The 20,868-nt window shown below is 38.4% G+C and overlaps 1 pseudogene; it reads right to left on the bottom strand.

The window, feature by feature from the left end:
- Positions 1-17,979, bottom strand: part of LOC101045192 (high mobility group protein B1 pseudogene) — a 130,853-nt pseudogene extending 112,874 nt beyond the window's left edge.
- Positions 17,980-20,868: the final 2,889 nt, after the last annotated feature.

Raw genomic sequence — 20,868 nt, 5'->3', positions numbered from 1 at the left:
AAACTGTTTCATACTGGATTCCGATCCTTTTGATGATTTTAGGTTGACAGTATGTTGTATGTTAGTGTGTATGTACATGTGTATGTGGTATATATCTGTATGCGTGTGTGTGTGTGTGTGTGTGTATACACCAAACTCTTCTTTTTTCCCCTACTGCCAGTTCTCAGTTATTTGGATAACATCTTGAACATCTTGTTACTACTTCTTATTCCTGTTCAGAAGTTTGGCAGCAAAAGCAGATATTGAACCCAGTTAAAAATTCTAAACTTGCATAAATGCTCAACTTGCATTAGCTAAACTTATACTCATTCGTTATTTAAAAAAAAAAAAAATCATGTGACAAAATGAGCTCCAAATACCTAGAGGTGTTAACTTCTCGGGGAAACCTCATCAGAATCAGTTATCAAAGAAAATAGGTGGCACGACTCTCTGTACCTGTCATTTTAAAACATATAATATTTATCTGTGAATTATATGTAAAGTGTTTCACTACCAGACTTTTTTTCTACTACGAACCACTCTTCCTGGTATCAAGGCATATATATCCTAGAGCCAAACGTTCATATCCCACCACTTTTGAGTGGGTAATTGTGACTGCTGATAACTCACTGTGCTGTATTCTGGAGGCAGCTACTTTTAAAAAATTGCATACAATAAATATTTGCATTAGAAGAGAAGACAAAATATCCTCATTTTGCTTAAAAATGCATACACAATTTAAGAGGTGAAGAGTCACGAAATAAGAAGCCCACTTAATTTTTGAAAATCAATAATTTGGTTGAAGGAAGAGGCGATGAGTGTATAAATGCAATCTAACTCTGTTTTGGGAATAATTCTCATACATAAATCAATAGTCAGGTCCAATTTCAGCCCAAGAACCATGGCTCTCTAAACCACATTTCAAAATTGCTTGCCATGAAGAATACATGCACTAAACATTTTAGCCATGTCTTCAGCTATCTCTACTAGGGACTCTGCAATCTATTTCTTAAAATAATGATGTCTATATGAAGTGGCTAGTTTTCCTGGGATATATACCCTGAGATGCGTCACTGCATGCCAGGAAAATTTAGACCACGGACCCACATGAGGAGTTTAGGAGTGGAGGTTTAACAGGCAGGAGAGAAGAGAAAGAGAAACAGTTCTCTCTATAGAGAAAGGGGTCTCCAAGCAAAAAGGACCAGCTGGCAGCAAATGTGCCAGAATTTATAGACGAGTTTGAGGAGGCAGGGTCTGATTTACATAGGCCTCACAGATTGGTTCAATCAGATATGACGTTTACATAGTGTGGGTTGGGGAAAAGGCTGGTTGCCCCACCTTAATATTATGCAAATGGGCTTTCCAGTTGATCAGTGCCACCTTGCCTGCTCCTTACAGTACACATGGCTGACAGAGAGCCGAAGATGGAGTTGCCATTTTGAATATGTCTAGTGTTTAGTTCCTGCCAGCATTTCTAAGTTCCCAGCTTGCTTGTCTATGTCTGCAGCTCAACTTTACAGGCTGCTCTTTCTTAGAAAAAGATTTGGGGCTGGTTTTCATTAAAAAGGAAAGTCTTACTGAGGACTCCCATACCCTTACCATCTCCCTAAGTGATTTCTTCTTAACTTCTGTGTCACATATACCAATGAGGTAAGGCTCTGCAGAATATTGGGTATACACACACTTTAAAAAATCATCTGTTGTTCATCACAAATTCAAACTTCACTGGGAATCCTGAAATTTATCCCTTACCCCAATTAAGTCAGGGGAGCCAATGCATCCATTCCCTTTTTTCAGAGCAGGCCTGTGTGATTCTTTCTTGCACGCAAGGGAATAATTGGTATATATATATATATATATATATATATATATATATATATATATATACACACACACACACACACACACATAAAGGGTAGTATTTTTCCATGTTCCCTGCTCCTGCATGAAGGGTCTTTTATCTGTGCTCATTAATTTCTCATCCTTCATAATTTTGTTTAATCTTGATGGCAACAAGTTACCACAAATCCAGTGGCTTAAAACACAGTTAAAATCCAGTTACCACAACAAGTTACCACAAATCCAATGGCTTATAACAGCATAAATGTATTTTGTTGTATTAGTTAGGGTTCTCTAGAGGGACAGAACTGATAGGATAGATGCATATATAAAGGGGAGTTTATTAAGGAATATTTACTCACATGATCTCATGGTGAGGTCCCACAATGGACTGACTGCAAGCTGAGAAGCAGTTTTGTTCAAGTCACAAAACTGAAGAACTTGGAGTCTGAAGCTCAATGGCAGGAAACATCTAGCATGGGAAAAAGATGGAGGCCAGAAGACTAAACCAGTCTGTCTTTCCATTTCTTCTGCCTGCATTTGTTCTGGCCACGCAGGCAGCTAATTAGATGGTGCCCACCCAGATTCAGGGTGGGTCTGCCTTTCTCAGTCCACTGACTCAGATGTTACTGTCCTTTGGCAACAGCCTCACAAACACACCTGGAAGAATACTTTGCATCCTTCAATCCAATCAAATTAATACTCAATATTAACCATTACAGTTTTCTCACAGTTCTAGAGGTCAGAAGTCCAAAATAGGTCAGCAGGGCTGCATTTGTTCTGAAAGCTCTAAAAGAAAGTGTGCTGCCTCACCTAACCCATCTACCACAGCCTACCTGAATTCCTTGGCTCATGGCCCCACGTCACTCTGACATCTCTCTCTATCCTCATGTCTCTGTCCTACCTCCTAACTCTATCTTATAAGGACCTACCTGGCTAGCCCAGAATGATCTCCCAATTTTAAGATCCTTAATCATTTCCTTTTTTCCAGGTACAGTGACATTTTCACAGCTTCTGGGATTGGGATTTGAACATCTTTGGGGACTGTGAATCAACCTCCCAACATTACATAAAAAGAATTTTGATTCAATCCTTTTTTTTTTTTTCCCATGGTGTGTCCTAGATATTCTGTGGACAGACTTCTTTGGTCACATGAGAAAAAAGTTGAAGAATAAGGTCATGCATTTTGATCCCATTGGTGGTAGAACTGGAGAGACGTATACAGCATTAATTATTGACGTATCCTTACTGAGAGGTAGTGTGGTGTCTTGGGAGGAAAATCATGGTTTCCAAGCCACACAATAAAGATTTAGTTCTGGGCCGGGCGCGGTGGCTCAAGCCTGTAATCCCAGCACTTTGGGAGGCCGAGGCGGGTGGATCACGAGGTCGAGAGATCAAGACCATCCTGGTCAACATGGTGAAACCCCGTCTCTACTAAAAATACAAAAAATTAGCTGGGCGTGGTGGCGCGTGCCTGTAATCCCAGCTACTCAGGAGGCTGAGGCAGGAGAATTGCCTGAGCCCAGGAGGCGGAGGTTGCGGTGAGCCGAGATCGCACCATTGCACTCCAGCCTGGGTGACAAGAGCGAAACTCCGTCTCAAAAAAAAAAAAAAAAAGATTTAGTTCTGTTACTAACCAGTTAAGCAAAATTGCATAATCACTCTGATCTTCCTTTTTCTCATATATAATGGAGGCATAACAAATACTTTACAGAACTGTTGTGAGCTGAATGAGATAATATATATGATGTTCAGCCTGGAGCACATTGAAAAATAACCTTACCAAACAAACAGGCAACCTGATTTTGGATGCATTGCAACTCTTTTGGCAGGTGACAGGGTGCTGAATGTGCAGAAGCTTCTGGATGAACAAAAAATCATCTCAGACTTCAAAAAGGTGTCAGGTAAGTGAGGCAGATGTATGGCCTGATCCCAAAAGAAGATAACAATTCAAATGTTGACTGAAAAATGCAACAAATATTAAGAAAAATGCAGTTACTTTCAGAGATATTTAATAGGACTGGGCTGATTGTGATTTAAAGAAAACAATGAGGTGGAAGAAGTGAGAAATTAGGGAAAAATCAGGGAGATAAAAATACAACAGGGTGGGCAAGTGCTTGATGAATGCATGGAAAAATGGAGAGAAGAATTCAGAAGAGAAGTTTGAAAGCAATAAATAACAGATTTTGACAACCAATTGTATTGGTGAGTGGGTGGACAGGAAGGAGAACATGATAAAACAAAGTGAAATGTTGAGTCTGCAGGCGAGGAAGGTCATTGTTTTGGGGTTTTTTTTTGAGACCAAGTTTCACTCTTATTGCCCAGGCTGAAGTGCTATGGCACCACAATCTTGGCTTACTGCAAACTTCACCTCCCAGGTTCAAGCTATTCTCCTGCCTCATCCTCCCAAGTAGCTGGGCTTACAAGCACATGCCACCCCGTCTGGCTACTTTTTGTATTTTTAAGAGAGATGAGGTTAAGCCATGTTGGCCAGGATGGTCTCGAATTCCTGACCTCAGGTGGTCCACCCACCTTGACCTCCCAAAGTGCTGGGATTACAGATGTAAGCCACTGCGCTTGGCCCGTTTTTTGATTTTTTGTTGTTGTTGTTCCAATTTTAGTACACATGCTACCGAAGCGAGCACTTTTTTTTTTTTTACGTTTTTCAACTTTTATTTTAAATTCAGGTTTGTTACGTGAGTATATTGCATCATGCTGAGGTTGCTGTATGATTAAACCCACCAGCTAGATAGTAAGCAGAGGCCCCAGTAGGTAGTTTTGCAACCCTTGCGCCTCCATCTCTCCCACGTCTAGGAGTCCCCAGGATCTATTGTTCCAATCTTTATGTCCATGAGTACCTCATGTTTAGCTTCTGTTTGTAAGTGAAAACTTGTGGTATTTGGTTTTCAGTTTCTGCATTAGTTCACTTAGGACAGTGGCCTCCAGCTGTATCCATGTTGCAACAAAGGACATAATTATATTATTTTTATGGCTGCATAGTGTTCCATGGTTTTATTATTAAATTGGAGAACACAGATAAACAATCAGGACTGCAATAATAGAGGAGGCAATCATTAATTTACTTTTAAGAAGTGCCGAGTTCCAGGTGTAGGTGTTCGGCATTTAGAAATGAGAATGGAGAAACACAGATTAGGACTTAGCAGCAGAGAACTCATGGTGGAAGCTATAGGGATGGTTAGGAGCCCATGGAAAGCAGAGTTTGGAGGCACAGGCTGAGCTCAGGCATAGCTTCGGTAAATGCTGACTTATAAAAAGTGTTGGGGAAACAGAAATCAATGAAGAAGGCGAACAGACTCAAAGCTGCAGAGCCACACCTTGAAACTAAGATGCAGGTGAACAGAGTCAAATACTGTAATGTTAATGATGGACTAAGAGGAGGTAACGGGATCTGACTGCATTTCCTGAGGTCACAGGTAACCTTGGAGCAGGCGTCCCCAAACTTTTTACACAGGGGGCCAGTTCACTGTCCCTCAGACCGTTGGAGGGCCGCCACATACTGTGCTCCTCTCACTGACCACCAATGAAAGAGGTGCCCTTTCCTGAAGTGTGGGGGCGGGAGGCGGGCGGATAAATGGCCTCAGGGGGCCACATGCAGCCCTCGGGCCTAGTTTGGGGACGCCTGACTTGGAGAAATAAAAAGTAGATTCAAAAGGGTGATGTGGATGTGCACTAGGGGATTGGTGGAAAAATCAGACAGCAAGAGGTTACAGGTATCAATCAATAGGGACAAAAGGGGGTGTGGAGAGAGTCCAGGGTGATCCCATTAATCCAGAATATAAGAATCTGGTGGAATTATTGGACAAAGCAGGAAAGAAATCCCAAACCAACAAAACACTGAAGACAAGACATGGGAACTGAGAGAATCCACAGATGATCGATGGAGCTTTGTCTCTAATGCTTTGGGGAAAGTGCTAAATCCCACTAGGTGCACTTTTGCTATTTGTAGATTGATAGATGTAGGGCTGGGAGAGAGGGTATGTCAAGCTGCTTCTTACCCTGAGCCAGGGCTAGTCCACCCCAGAAATCCCCTGAGCCCAACCGACCATTGCTCATTTGCTTAAGGTCCAGGTGCAGTGTGTCACCCTGAACTCATCCTGGGAATTGCATCAGTATCTAAAGTCATCATTATTCTCTCTCTCCAGGCATTTTATCTCATTGTGCCTTGAAATCACATCCTGGGATGGGAATTCAGGCATTTCATTCTAAGGAGAGATTCTGCAATAGAATCTATCCTTATGTTTATTGTGTTTTAATATGCATTATAAAATGCTTCTCCACCTTTCACATTACATGGAGTTTTATGATTTTTGGTCTCCACTGGGCATACTTTCATTCCAATTGCCTATTCAAAGAGTTTGTACGGATGCATAAACGTAATTTATTTCCAAGTTATATCCTTTTTCAGAATAAGAATCTCAAAAACAGTCAAAATCACATGTGCCACATTGTAAATACCCCACTCAGAGCAAAACTACCTGTTACCTATGTCTATCTCTCTCTATCTTAAATGTAAGTGTGTGTGTGAGAGAGAGAGAGACAGAGACAGAGACACAGAAAAAAACAGATACAGGTAGAGAGAGAGACAGAGACAGAGACAGAGAGAGAAAATACGATTTCTATGTTATTTATAGGTTTCTGGAAAATATTTCATTATTTACTTAAACTGAATGTGAATATTCAAGATTTCTAAGATCTCTTTATTTTGTCTTCTATCATAATTAAGTCACAGAAAAGGATTCACTTTTGCATTTCAATTACCTTGAAATATCCTCACTGTTTCAAGTATATCTTCCCTTCACATTCATTTTACTCGGAAGACTAACTTTCACATTCACTTTCCTGCTGTTCTATGATTCTCCTATGTCAAAGCACTCCCTAAACACACCCACAGAAATATTCTATACGATTTCCATTTGTAAAAAAGGGAGTGATGGTTCATCTGAATGTAGCCTTTTGGGTATAACCAGATGAGAAAACAAATTTCATTCTCTGATTGCAATCCTGTCATTATCGAGGAGATAATTTAATTTCGTGTTGCATGCTTTTTAACTAGAGCTAGGCCTGTCATCAGTAATAAACTCAACAGGTTTTATGCAACACATACAGCTGGGTCTGTGAAGCATTTTGAAACCTAAATAAGCTTTGGAAATTGGGGACATGGAACATACTAGTCTCACTCTTTTCTGGAAATCAAGAGACACAGGACAGTAAACTTTTCAGTTTTTCTCTGGAGTTCAACTGTACTCTTCCTCCAGGTGACCTGTTTATTCAACAGAGACCTGTGGTTTTGCATCTCACAAGGTGGGTCTCTAAATGAAGGTTGATGTTAGCCTCTGGGAACATATTAACTGTTCCTGGAGAACAGCTTGAGTAGCCAATTTAGGGATGAAATTGTTACCAATTGCTTCAGGAAAAAAAAAAAAACTCAGCACTGATTCCAGGTTTTCCACGGGGCCGTGATCAGCAATGGAATCTCCGGCAGCTATTTTCTCCAGCCAGGTTTTAGCCAAATTTAATTTATTTGCTGAAAATCTGTAATCACTAAGGTTTAATAATAAAATGCAGATTTCTCAATGGCCAGTCTCTTTAAGAAACCATTTGAAGGTTACACGTTCGATTCTCCAAACAAGTAAAAATTATATTCTTTTTATAAAATTGTTACATCTCTGTGAGATTGCTCACAGAGCTGCAAGAGTAAATGGTGTCATGTTAGCCATATTCTAGCAGAGGTTTTGCATCTGCATCTCTGGGAGGGCTTATTGAAATGCAGATTTCTGGGCCCCACTCCGGAGTGTTTGATTTAGCAAGTCCACCTGGCATGGGACCTGAGAATGTGCATTTCTAACCAGGTCCCAGGTGAGGCTGATTCTGCTAATGTGGACACTGCTTTGAGAAAACTTCTTTCTAACACTTGTTTCTCATAATTTATCTAAAAAACGTGTTATCAAATGATTGTTTATTTTTGTCTTCTGATTCCCAATGATTAGTTCCATTATAGATACTCACCTTCTTAAAACTTCATAGTTTAACTATCGTCATCTTTGCACTTAAGGATACTTTAACTCTAACTTGGAAGACAATCAATTTAAGAAAATCAGTGTAGGCATCTTCTGATGTACCCACCACAGACAATGTCTTCTTAGAATTTACCATTAGAGGTTATTTCTCCCTTTATTAAAATTAATTTTAAAACTCTTCTTTATCTGTTTGAAAATTAACTAGGAGCATCTACCAACCCCCCAATATGGGAAGCGTGTATATGATCTCCTCACTCATGGAAGGTTTGCGTTAGCTGAGACATAGCTATAGTTCACCTTAACATGTGCTTATTAACCCCGGGGTCTGGGAGAGCTGCCTGGAGGGCTTGTTACCTCACCTAAGCAGTGGAATTTCAAGTGGCTCACTCCTCTAAACAAAATCTCCCTCACCTGCAGGGTGGTATCTGAATTTCCATCCTTCTTTGCTTCTGTTTATTCACACAGGTAGCTTTTGAAGGCAGCAATGGAAAAAATGAACAAAGAACACTCTTCTGAATGAGGCATAGAAAAGAAAAACAGTTCTGGATGCTGGATAGTGGGGAGATTTGAGACTTGGCTAGAGGAAAACCAGAAGAGACAGAGCCTGAGAAATATCCCATGTCCAAGTATGATCATATTGGAGGTCAGGGCTGGAATTAGGTAAGAGATTTCTCTCTCCTGATGAAAGATAAAGCCGGGGAATAGGCCTGGCAGTGGGAAATGGCTTATTCTATTGAATGCACATAAAGAAATCCTCTACAGTTAGATATGAGGGGATTTCAAAATGTTCATGGAAAAATGGAATTAAAAGATAAAAACTTTAACAATATAAACTTGATTTCTCAATTTAGTCTTTATCAAGTTCAGGTTCTGTAAATGATAATACCAGTCATTCTAGTCCATCCCTAAAGAACTGAGACTCCTGGGAATTTAACCATGTCAATGCCATCTTTTTTACATTATTAACTGAAGTAAAATGGGTGTCCTTTAAGTAGGTTAAAAAATTAAAGGTGCCTTTTAATTTTTTTTAAGATTAGGAAACAAAAAGAAGTCAAAAGGAGCCAAATCAGGACTTTAAGGTGGATGCCTAACGATTTTCCATTGAAACTATTGCAGAATGGCTGTTGTTTAATGAGAGGAATGAGTAGAAGCACTGTAGTGGTGGAGAAGGAGTCTCTGGTGAATATTTTTGGGCATTTTTCTGCTAAAGTTTTAGCTAATTTTCTCAAAATCCTCTCATAATAAGCAGATGCTATTGTCCTTTGTCCCTCCAAAACATCAACAAGCAAAATGCCTTAATCATTCCAAAAAAGTATTGCCATGATCTTTGTTTTTGACCCATCTGCTTTTGCTTTGATGGGACCCCTTCTAACTCTTGGTAGTCATTGCTCTGATTGTGCTTTGCCTTCAGCATGGTACTGGTAAAGCTATGTTTTCTCTCCTTTAATTATTCTTCAGAGAAATGCTTCATAATCTTAATGTCATTTGTTTAAACTTTCCATAGCAAGCTTTGCTCTTGTCTTCAGCTGACGCAGATGAAACCATTTTGGCACCCATCTTCTGGAAAGTTTGCTTGACTTTAATTTTTCAGTCAAAATTGTATTAGCTGAGGCAGTTTAGATGTCTATGGTGTTGGGTATTGTTTCTGCTTTTAATCATCAGTTCTTTTCAATTAGGGCACAAACAAGATTAATTTTTCCTTTTAAATTGATGTGGATGGTCTTCCACTGCAAGCTTTGTCTTCAACATGATCTTATCCCTTCTTAAACTGAGTTATTCATTTGTAAACTGCTGGTTTCTTTGGGGCATTGTGCTGATAAAGCTTTCATAAGGCATCCATCATTTCACCCTTCTTCCACCCAAGCCTCACCATCAATTTGATGTTTGTTCTTGCTTCAATTGTAGTGAAATTCATATTGCTCTGATAGGGGCTTTTTTCAAACTGATGTCTAATTCGTCTTAGTGCCTCAAACTTGACCCTCTTCAGACACGTTATAACAAACTAGGATGAGTTTATCTTAGTGCAACAAAAATTTGAAATCCAGGCATAGTTTTTTCATAACACAAAATTTCCATGAACTTTCTGAAACCTCCTTTTATAGTGGACAAAGATGGTGCAGAGGATAAGATGGTCAGGTCACATGGAGTTGCAAAAACCAGGGCCAAGTGTTCCCAGTATATTTCAAATCCAGCTGTACATTGTTGGAGAGGACTGAAACTGCCTTCATAGATTTTAAAACGGTCACAAAATTAAAATTATGGTAGTATGGTAGGGGTCTGAATTTCAGTAAGATATTTTCCTTTCTCTCTGATGTTTTCCTCCTCCATGCATGATTGCTTGTGCATAGTCATTTCAATAAGTGGTAGTCACTAATAATTGATTATCTTCCTGTCCTAGCCCCTGGGCAGGCTGCTCACAAGATTAATGAACTTGTTTTATCTTTTAAAGAACAATGATCCTTATATCGTGCAGACCCCCTCGATAGCTTCCAGAAGTTGGGCTTGCCAAGGAGGCTGCCAGGCAGCTTTGATTACTGGAAATATCACCTCTTGAAAACTTTTCTGCTATGTTCTAGGCATAGTAAACAATAACCTGCCACTGTTTCCTAGCTTACTTTCCATAGTAACTGGTAGTCACAAAAGGTATTGTAAAACCTAAAACTTGTCTTTGAGATATTTTTCAGACCTGGCTTGCAAGTGGGCCAACTGACATCAGTCCGACCAGTGGCCTGTGACCCCAACCAATGAACTGACTTTCTGGTGTTGTGACCCCCTGTCTTTCCAGGAACTGATTCAGTGCAGGAAGACAGTTTCAGCACCCCTACGATTTCATCCCAGACCAATAAGCAGCACCTGCCACTAGTCCTCCTGCCTGCCAAATCAACTTTAAAAACCCTAGCCTCTGAAGTTTTGAGGAGGTGGGTTTGAGAAATATCTCTTGTCCTCCTTGCTCAGTTGCCTTGCAATAATTAAACTCTGACTTTACTGCAACGCTTCTGTCTCAGTGTTCAGCTTTATCCAGGCAGCGAGTGGGTAAGAACCAGACATCAAAAGGCTTAGCAGTAGAGAGTGTGCTATGGTTTCTGTTTTTAGAGAAATACCCTGGCCTCTGAGTCAAGCACTGATTGCAAGAGCAGGAATTGCAGAACTCAAAATGAGGGATGCTCTATGCCAGTATAGGGCATGTCTGCATGACTGCCAGAAGCAAGTGGGAGTCATGCAGACATGCTCTAGATGGGCATAGAGTCTCCACCATGAACCTGTGGAAGGAAACATGTATTTCCATATATGAGGGTCATAGAGAAATAACTTTTCTCAGGAGTGCATAGCCATCCTAGATGCTCCTCAAACTTTCTACTGCTCCTAAGACATCAGAAAGATATAACTAAAAACCTATGTCCTCATTTTTCAGAGTTAGGATATACAACTTTTAAACTATATTTCTCCTTCATAGCAAAAACTTCCTTCTTTTTGGCCTTTCTGGCTCCAGGTTGTATCACCTATAATGTGTTCTAGTCTCTGTAGCCAGAGTTTAGAGAATTTTCTAAAACAAAAATTGGATCATGTCATTTCTCTGCATAAAACACTTACTGGTTCCCCATGGCTTTTAGAAATTTTCTTTTTAACCTGGCCTGTAGACTCAGGAGGCTGATGACATGAAGGGTGGCCATTAATGTAACACACAAGGATACCCTTTTGCACTACTCTTATTCAACATAGTATTGGAAGTTCTGGCTGAGGCAATTAGGCAAGATAAAGAAATAAAGGGTATTCAAATAGGAAATCAAATAAGAAAGAGAAAGTCAGATTGTCTGCTTGCAGATGATATGATCCTATATCTAGAAAACTTTGTCATCTCAACTCAAAAACTTCTTAAGCTTTGGCTGATAAGGAACTTCAGCAAAGTCTCTGGATACAAAATCAATGTGCAATAGTCACTAGCATTCCTGTACACCAACAACAGACAGGCAGAGAGCCAAATCGTGAATGAACTCCCATTTGCAATTGCTATGAAGAGAATAAAATACCTAGGAATAAAGCTAACAAAGGAAGTGAAGGACCTCTTCAAGGAAAACTACAAACCACTGCTCAAGGAAATCAGAGAGAACACAAACATTTCATGCTCATGGATAAAAAGAATCAATGTCATGAAAATGATCATACGACCCAAAGTAATTTATGTATTCAATGCCATTCCCATTAAACTACCATTGACATTCTTCACAGAATTAGAAAATACTACTTAAAAATTTACATGGAACCAAAAAAAGAGCCCATATAGATAAGACAGTCCTAAAAGATAAAAAGCTACAGGCATCATGCTACCCAACTTCAAGCTATACTACAAGGCTACAGTAACCAAAACAGCATGGTATTGGTACAAAAACAGACACACAGACCCATGAAAAATAGAGATCTCAGAAATAAGACTGCACATTTACAGCCAACTGATCTTCAACCAACCTGACAAAAACAAGCAAATGGTTCTAGGAAAACTGGCTAGCCTTGTGTAGAATATTGAAACTGGACCCCTTCCCTAGACCTTATAAAAAATTGACTCAAGATGGATTCAAGGCCTAAATGTACAACCTAAAACTATAAAAATTGTAGAAGAAAACGTAGGCAATACCACTAAAGACATAGGCATGGACAAAGATTTCATATGAAAACCTCAAAAGCAATTGCAACAAAAGCAAAAATTGACAAATGGAATGCAATTAAACTAAAGAGCTTCTGCACAGCGAGAGAAACTATCATTAGAGTAAACAAGACAACCTACAGAATGGGAGAAAAAATTTGCAATCTCTTCATCTGACAAAGGCCTAAATTCAGAATCTACAAGGAACTTAAACAAATTTACAAAAGAAAATCAAACAACCCCACTAAAATGTGGTCAAAGGACATGAACAGACACTTCTCCAAAGAAAGCATGTATCCAGCCACAAACATGAGAAAATGCTCAACATCAATGATCATTACAGAAATGCAAATCAAAACCACAATGAAATACCATCTCATGCCAGTCAGTATGGCAATTATTAAAAAGTCAAGAAGCGACAGATGCTGGTGAGGCTGTGGAGAAATAGGAACCCTTTTACACTGTTGGTGGGAATGTAAATTAGTTCAACCATTGTGGAAGGCAGTGTGGTGATTCCTCAAAGACCTACAACCAGAAATACCATTTGACCCAGCAATCCCATTACTGGGTATGTAACCAAAAAATATAAATCATTCTATTACAAAGATACATTCATGCATATGTTCATTGGAGCACTATTTATAATAGCAAAGACATGGATTCAACCCACATGCCTATCAATGATAGACTGGATAAAGAAAATGTGCTACATATTCATCATGGAATACTATGCAGTCATAAAATGGAATGAGATCATGTCCATTGCAGTGACATAGATGGAGCCATTGTCTTCAGCCATCTAAGACAGGAACAGAAAATCAAACACTGCATCTTTTCAATTATAAGTGGGAATTGAACAATGAGACTACATGGACATGTGGAGGGGAACAACACATATTGGGGCCTGTCAGGGGGGCAGGGGGAGGGAGAACATTAGGATAAATAGCTAATGCATGTGGGGCTTAATACCTAGGTGATGGGTTGATAGGTGCAGCAAACCACCATGGCACACGTTTACCTATGAAACAAACCTGCACATCCTGCACGTGTACCTTTTAACATTTAATTTAAAAATAAAGGCACATTGCTTTTCTTAAGGCAAAAGTTTAACCCATATATCCATATATGTGTACACACACACACACATGTGTATGGGCTGATATATGTGTGTGTATATATATATATATATATATATATATATATATATATATACTTGTGCATTATATATACATATACATACATATATATATATATATATATATATATATATATATATATATATAAATGGGCTGATGGAAACTTGTCCCCTACAGAGTACATCTCAATGTATTTTATACTCTGTATTTCATTATTTCAAGACCTCTTAAACATTTTTTTCTTATCACTTATATCTGGCATATACAAAATATATTAGAATACTTTAGAACAAGTCAATTTGCTCAACTCTCTAATAATAGATCATCAAGCTTTTACATCAGACAGTCAGAGCATCTGCAAATAAATCTAATTTTTCCTTGTCATTTCCAATATTTGGACCTTTCATTTCTACTCCAAGTCTTAGTTTATTGTGCAGAATTTCCAATAGTCATATCTATACGGGGATCCTTGTTTTGTTCTTGGTTGAATAAACCTACCTCGATTTTGTTCAGTATTAATTGGCTTTGGATATGAGGTCAATAATCATCATGTTTAAGATCTATTCATGAACAAAGCAGAGCTTTAAATTCTCTTAGTAGAATTTAAGGCAGGGTAGCAACTGGAGAGAAGAGAGGAAGGGAAATTTGCATAGTGCATGGTCAAGTTTTTGATTCAGCTTCTTGCCATGAATAGAAGCTGCTATTATATGTTCCTTCAATGCACGTGTTCAAACACTGTTTGACACATTTTAAGAAGTAAATATTATTAGTTTTGAAGTGGGGCATGTAGCCAGTATTGTTAGTCCAGCTAGGTCTAAGTGGACTAGGAATTATTTTAATTTGTATTTAGGTTATTGCTACCTCTGTCAATATCATACTTGTGCAAAGACTCCCAAAACTTCTGGGTTGTTATTTATCAAACTTCAACAAGCAAATCAGCAGCAAAGTTTTGACTATTTTTGGTCAACATTAAACCATCCATCTAGCACCTCATTTCCTGGCTATATAGAATTTCTCCCAAGTCCTCCTCTCCCAGAATATTACACTCCTGCTTCCAAAACATTTCCTCATTCTGCATAGTTACAAGATCATCCCCCAGGTTATATTTCATAACTTGTTATGCATTTGAGAAATTCTGCATTTATTTCTTCAGACCTTCTTAGAACCTTGAGTGGACTGGTACATTTGGCTAGTCAAAGATGAGCATGCCCTCAGGAGTTCTCACCAAGGAAGTGGGACAGTCCTCAGGAAACACTGGCCCAATGGAAAAGGACCAAGTTCTCCAGCTATGTTTGCTTCACATCCTTGCCTTAAGAAAGAAACCTCATTTGCATTCTTCTGCAGCAACCCAACTGCAAATCATCTCTCCTTTTTCTGGAAACCTCTTCTAGTATTTTTGATAATTTCGTTATTTCCCTGACTTTTAACCATACGAAAAGGTTTCTTTTTCTGTTATTTGCACATAGTAGATGCTCTAAATCAGAGTTCTGCAACATTTTCCTGTAAAGGACCAGATAGGAAGGATTTTAGGCTTTGCAAACAGCATGGTTTCCTTTACAACTACTCATCTCTGCCTTTGTAGCAAAAAAACAGCCACAGACAATATGTAAATAAATGAATGTGGCAGCGTTTCAATAAAGCTTTATTTACAAGAACAGGTAGCTGTCAGTTTTGCCTCGTTGACCACAGATGAGTTTCTATGATCTTAAAATAATGAAGTCACTAAAGAGGCATAGTTTTGTCAATTTGATACTGTGATTATTTCCTATATGCTATGTGTATATTGTCTTCTGGGATACCAAAACATATATGCATATATGTCCTTCTTGGTTTGCTTTTATTCTTTGATGAAAAAATTAAATAAATGCTCAGCTAATATTTTTGCAAAAAGAGCATTTGTTATGAGGCAGGTTTTTGAGATGGAAAAGAGTAGGATACTGTTAGAATAACAATCTGTTAATCTAAAGGAGTTTAAAGCTACCCATGCTTTTTTGACATAGCATTATCTAGTATAATGTACTTTCAACAGGAAATAATACCTGTCCAGACAATAATCTAGGAATGTCAGGACAAGGTAAAAAGGGAGGATCATTTTTTTTAGAAATTCCGAGACTGGCTGAGGATGGTGGCTCATGCCTGCAATCTCAGCACTTTGGGAGGCTGAGGTGGGAGGATTGCTTGAGCACAGGAGTTAGAGACCAGCCTGAGCAATTGTATTAGTCCGTTTTCATACTGCTATGAAGAAATACTAGAGATTGGGTAATTTATCAAGAAAAAGAAGTTTAATGGACTTACAGTTCCACATGGCTGAAGAGGCCACACAGTCATGGCAGAAGGCAAAGGAGGAGCAAAGTCATGTCTTAAATGACAGCAGGCAAGATAGCATGTGCGGGGGAACTACCCTTTAAAAAACCACCAGATCTCGCAAAACTTATTCACTACCACAATAACAGCATGGGAATAACCTGCCCCCATGATTCAATAACCTCTCACTCGGTCCCTCCCACAAACCATGGGGATTATGGGAGCTATAATTCAAGATGAGATTTGAGTGGGGACACAGCCAAACCATATCAGCAATATAGTGAGACCCTGTCTCTAATAAAAAAAAAAAAAGAAGAAGAAGAAGAAGAAATTCTGTGACTGATATGAACACATTAGTTAATTGACCATTTCCCAAATTGTGTGTATTGCCTGTCAATAAAAACAGAATTAGTCGAAACGAAGACATGAATAAACTCCATATTATCTGGCTATTTTTGTCACTTCGTGTAAGTAATCAAGAGATGATTGAAAATGTTTAAAATGAACACAAAAGTATAGCATATATTAAAAAGAAGATAGGGATCACCCCAGATCTCACCACCTAACAGTAACGCTGTCAGCCTTTGGAAACCAATATGTCCAAGAGAAGGTGCATGTTAGTCTCAGAGTCCAGCAACACAAATATACACATGTATTTCTATTTAAATAATCATGCTATGTTTGATACCATTTTCTATTCAGCATTTTCTGCTTGGCATCATCCTCAGAGCTATTTGTATAATGTTATAAATTCCATCTTGGCAAATTCAATAGATACTATGCTGCATCTTCTTTTAAGTCCATTTAAGTATCATTTGATGGGAGCTGAATGGGATCTCTTCCTAGAATGTTTTTCTCTTGGAGTTGGTAAATTCACATTCTTCTGGTTTTCCTTCTACCTCTCAGTGTTCTCCTCATCCTCTTTTCTACCAGCTCCTCATCTAATCAGTTTCTAAATGCTGGACTTGCTGTGGGTGTGTGGTGGGTACTCTCAGCTCTCTATAGAGTCTCCATGGATAATCTCAACTGTTTCTCATCACCTTGCTGATGATGTATGCATTGACTCTTCTCAGATCCATTTTATGAACTCCCACTTCCTCCTTGTTTTCTGCAAGTATGTGTCTCACAACTCAGTATGCCCAAATGTGAATATTTTATTTTCATCTTTTCATTATGTTTTGCCATTCCCAGTTTTCCTAGCTTGATAAGGAATATACTACTTACCTGGTGCCTCCTGTTAGAAGTCTGGAGTCATCATGAAGACTACTTCGATAGTTGAATTCTGTTCCATTCTCTATTCCATTTTCATTGCACATCTCTTCAAAGTTGTCTTGACTCCTGAATATCACAGAGACAAATGTGGGATATTTCAATGTACTGAGTTGTAAAACAATCCCCAGATCCCTGCAGCTGACAGAGTCTATCAGACAGAATTGCATTCAGTTTCAGATAACAGAAAATCACCATTACTCCAGCTTCAGTGCTTAGCTGTGAGCTGCTGTCATGGCTCAATGATACCCTTAGGTAGCTAGGCTCATCCCCTCTTTTCCCAAGGTTGAAGCAACCACATGCCTAGGCTGCAGGATTTGGTCCTCATGCCTTGTGGTTGCAAGATATTACAACTACTCCATGCTTCAAGATCCCTAGTCCAGAAAAAAGGAGAAAGAGCAAAGGAGTCAAGGTCACGCAAGTAAATCTTTGCCTTTTTATATTAAAGAGCTTGCAGTCTCAGCCGCCCAAAGCAGCAAGGGAATCCAGGGGCATTGATGGGTTTAATCAGTCTTATTACTTTTCTGAGAGAACTTGAGGTCCATTTATAAAAAAGAAGGAGATATACAGAGTGGGTAGGCAAGAGACAGTGGTTGTCATGGTGAGTTGGGTACTATTAAAATTATCCAATGTCCTGTCTCCAAAGTAAAAACATTGATGCTCAAGTATTAAAGCCAGCTGAGAAATGCTCAATACTGTGACAAATTCTGTCCTGATGATCGTCATCATCATCATTATTATCAATACCATCTTCAATATTAACAGCCCATATCATAGTAATTACTATTTTTAAAGTCCTAGGTCCACTACATTATTCCCTTACACAGTTATTCCATGGAAAGGATGAGGAAAATAATAAATATCTGGAATTCAAACTTGCCTCTTGATGGGAGCTATATTAGGGGAAGTGAGATATTGGTCAGATGAAAGCCTTGAGTAGTAGAGTCTTAATGTCTTTGACAAATGTGCACATTTCATGGTGGTGACATATATCTCAAATTAATTTGGAATGCTGAATTGTCTGGGAACTCCCAAAATTATTCTCATTCTCAGTCTGAAATATTTTGTAACACAAATTTATTTTAGAAAACAGAACTATGAGGTTTTTTTTTGCTGTTTTTTTTTGTTTTTTTTTTTTATCAAGTAGACACTGCCAAAGAGGTGAAGGATGGTTCTGTCTCTCAACAGATGGTTAAACCATCAGCAAAACAAGCAAAATGTTCTCTCTTTCCCAGATGGAATTGCTGCTGCTAACCAAACATGGTGGGGTAGGAACTTCAAATCACAACAATGTCAATAAGTTTACAGAGGATCATCCATGCTGTCTTCCAGTCAGGCTATGTGAGACAACAACGATGCATTATGAGATACTTGGCCAAGGTGAAGGGTTCAAAGTGTGGTTGGGAATGTCTGGGCTCAACTTGTTTTATTGTCTGTTTGTTTGCAAATACTCTCTTTTCACTGTGCAGCTAAATGGATGCATTTCACTGGCCTCATGAATACTTAGCCTTGACTAAATGCTTCAACACACAACTGAGTGTTAGCTTATAAATAATTTGTCATCTACAGCGAGATATATCTTCACATCCACAATGATGGCTAGAGTAAAAAAATCAGATAATAACAAGTGATGGAGAGGATGTGAAGAAATCAGAATGCTCATGCACTGCTGGTGGGTATGCAAACTGATATGGTGTCTTTGGAAAACACTGCCACAGTTCCTCAAGTTATGTAAATTACTACAGCCACTATTGAGAAGAGTATGGAGTTCCTCAAAATCCTAAAAATAGAACTACTATAAGATCCAAGTATTCTACTGCTAGGGATAGAAAGAGAGAGATAAATAAATAAATAAATTTGTACACCAAAGAGAGATATCTGCATGCTCATGTGTATTGCAGCACAAGTCACAGTAGCCAAAATATGGATTTAGCCTAAGTGCCCATCAACGAACAAATGAATAAGGAAGATGTGGTGCTGGACAATGGAATATTATCCAGCCATAAGAAGCATGTCATCCTATCATTTGCAGTAACATGGATGGAACTGGAGTCCATTATGTTAAATGAAACAAGCCAAGCACAGAAAGACAAATATTGCACGTTTTCACTCATATATGGGAACTAAAAAAGTGGTTGTCATGAAGATAGCAAGTATAGTGATTGTTACCAGAGGATAGAAGGGAAAGGGGGAGATAAAGGTGAAATAAAAGAATATGAATGTATTTATTACCACTGAAACTGCAAGCTTACAAGTAGTAAAGAAGATACTACTTTCTTCTCAGCACTTACTGCTGAGTTATTGTTGGAATAATGAATTAACACTACAGATAAGTCATGTACCTAAGTAAGTAGTAAAATAGAGACAACAAGAAGAGTTCAGTGGAATGTAGAACATAGGAAATGTAGTGTGGTCAGGTATAATTCTGCTGCTGTTGAGTTAATATGTAAGTTCTGTTTAACAAGTTTCCCGTGAAACTTGTTACATAGAAACAGCTAACAGTCAGCTAACAGTCATTACAATACCAAGTGAACCTGATCCTGAAAATTATGTTCTTTGCAACTCTCAAATATTGGTTTTAGTTGGGATAAGAACTTTGAAGGATAGTTGCTGAGTGTTACTTAGGAAAAAAGTTACAAAGGATAACTGGAGATAACTTGAATACCTACACAATGCCAGGAAAAAGCAAAATCCTTCCTTATCATTCTACTGTTTTTGTTGGAATAATAAATTGCCACAGACACCTGGTGGTAAACATGTAATTAGAAACCTAAAGATGGTTAGAATTAGTCTTACCAAGTAATTGATCCCAGGAAGCTGAAAATAACGAGTCTATGCCAGGGAGTTGAATAACCATTTTCCTCAATGCAAAATTCCAACCTCACATTAGAAAAAATACCTCATACAGTAGATATCTACTTTATCCAAGTGAGTAATTAACTAGATGAAGTCAGAACTTGGAATAAGCAAATTATTACCAATACTGCTTTTTATGTCTTTGTGACATAAAACTAGACATTTAGTAGTACCTAGGCAAACAGTTGAATAAACAACTGGCAATTACTAGGAAAACCAGTTGAAGATAGAAAGTTTAGTAATCATTCTAGTCAACTCTGCAGTCTTACTTTTTTAGGATTGTTGAGAAGGTACTATGGATATGGTAACCAGAGTTACCTGGATAAGAGTTTAAGTACAGAATCCTCCATAAACCTAGAATAACTGATTGAAGGCAAGAAGTATAACATTGTATTCTCAATATTTCTCACTTCTTGTTGGAACAATGAATTAGTTATTTCAGGGTGTAGTAGTACCTAGATTATTACAAATCAAGAAATAAGAAGAGGTGAGTAAAACAAATATTTGATACCAGGATGGTGAAAAAAATTTCTTTTCAAATAGAAACTCTTATTTCCTGTGTGATTAATGAGCTAGAATTAGTTAGTACTGGAGCTATCTCTACGAGATGTGGATTTCATTTTGGAGATGGGGTGCATACTCAACAGATGAACTGCTAGGTCATATGACAGATCTATTTTGGTTTTCCAAAGAACCATTATACTGTTTTTCATAACGGCTGTACCAATTGCACGTCTGTCAACAGCATATAAAGGTCCCCTTTTATGCACAACCTAAAAGGGTTTCATTTTCTCCACAGCATTGCCAT

Source organism: Saimiri boliviensis, chromosome X, assembly GCF_048565385.1.
Source record: "Saimiri boliviensis isolate mSaiBol1 chromosome X, mSaiBol1.pri, whole genome shotgun sequence".
NCBI classification, from domain to species: domain Eukaryota; kingdom Metazoa; phylum Chordata; class Mammalia; order Primates; family Cebidae; genus Saimiri; species Saimiri boliviensis.
Note: the sequence above shows the minus strand (reverse complement) of the source record. Positions and strands in the feature narration are given on the sequence as shown.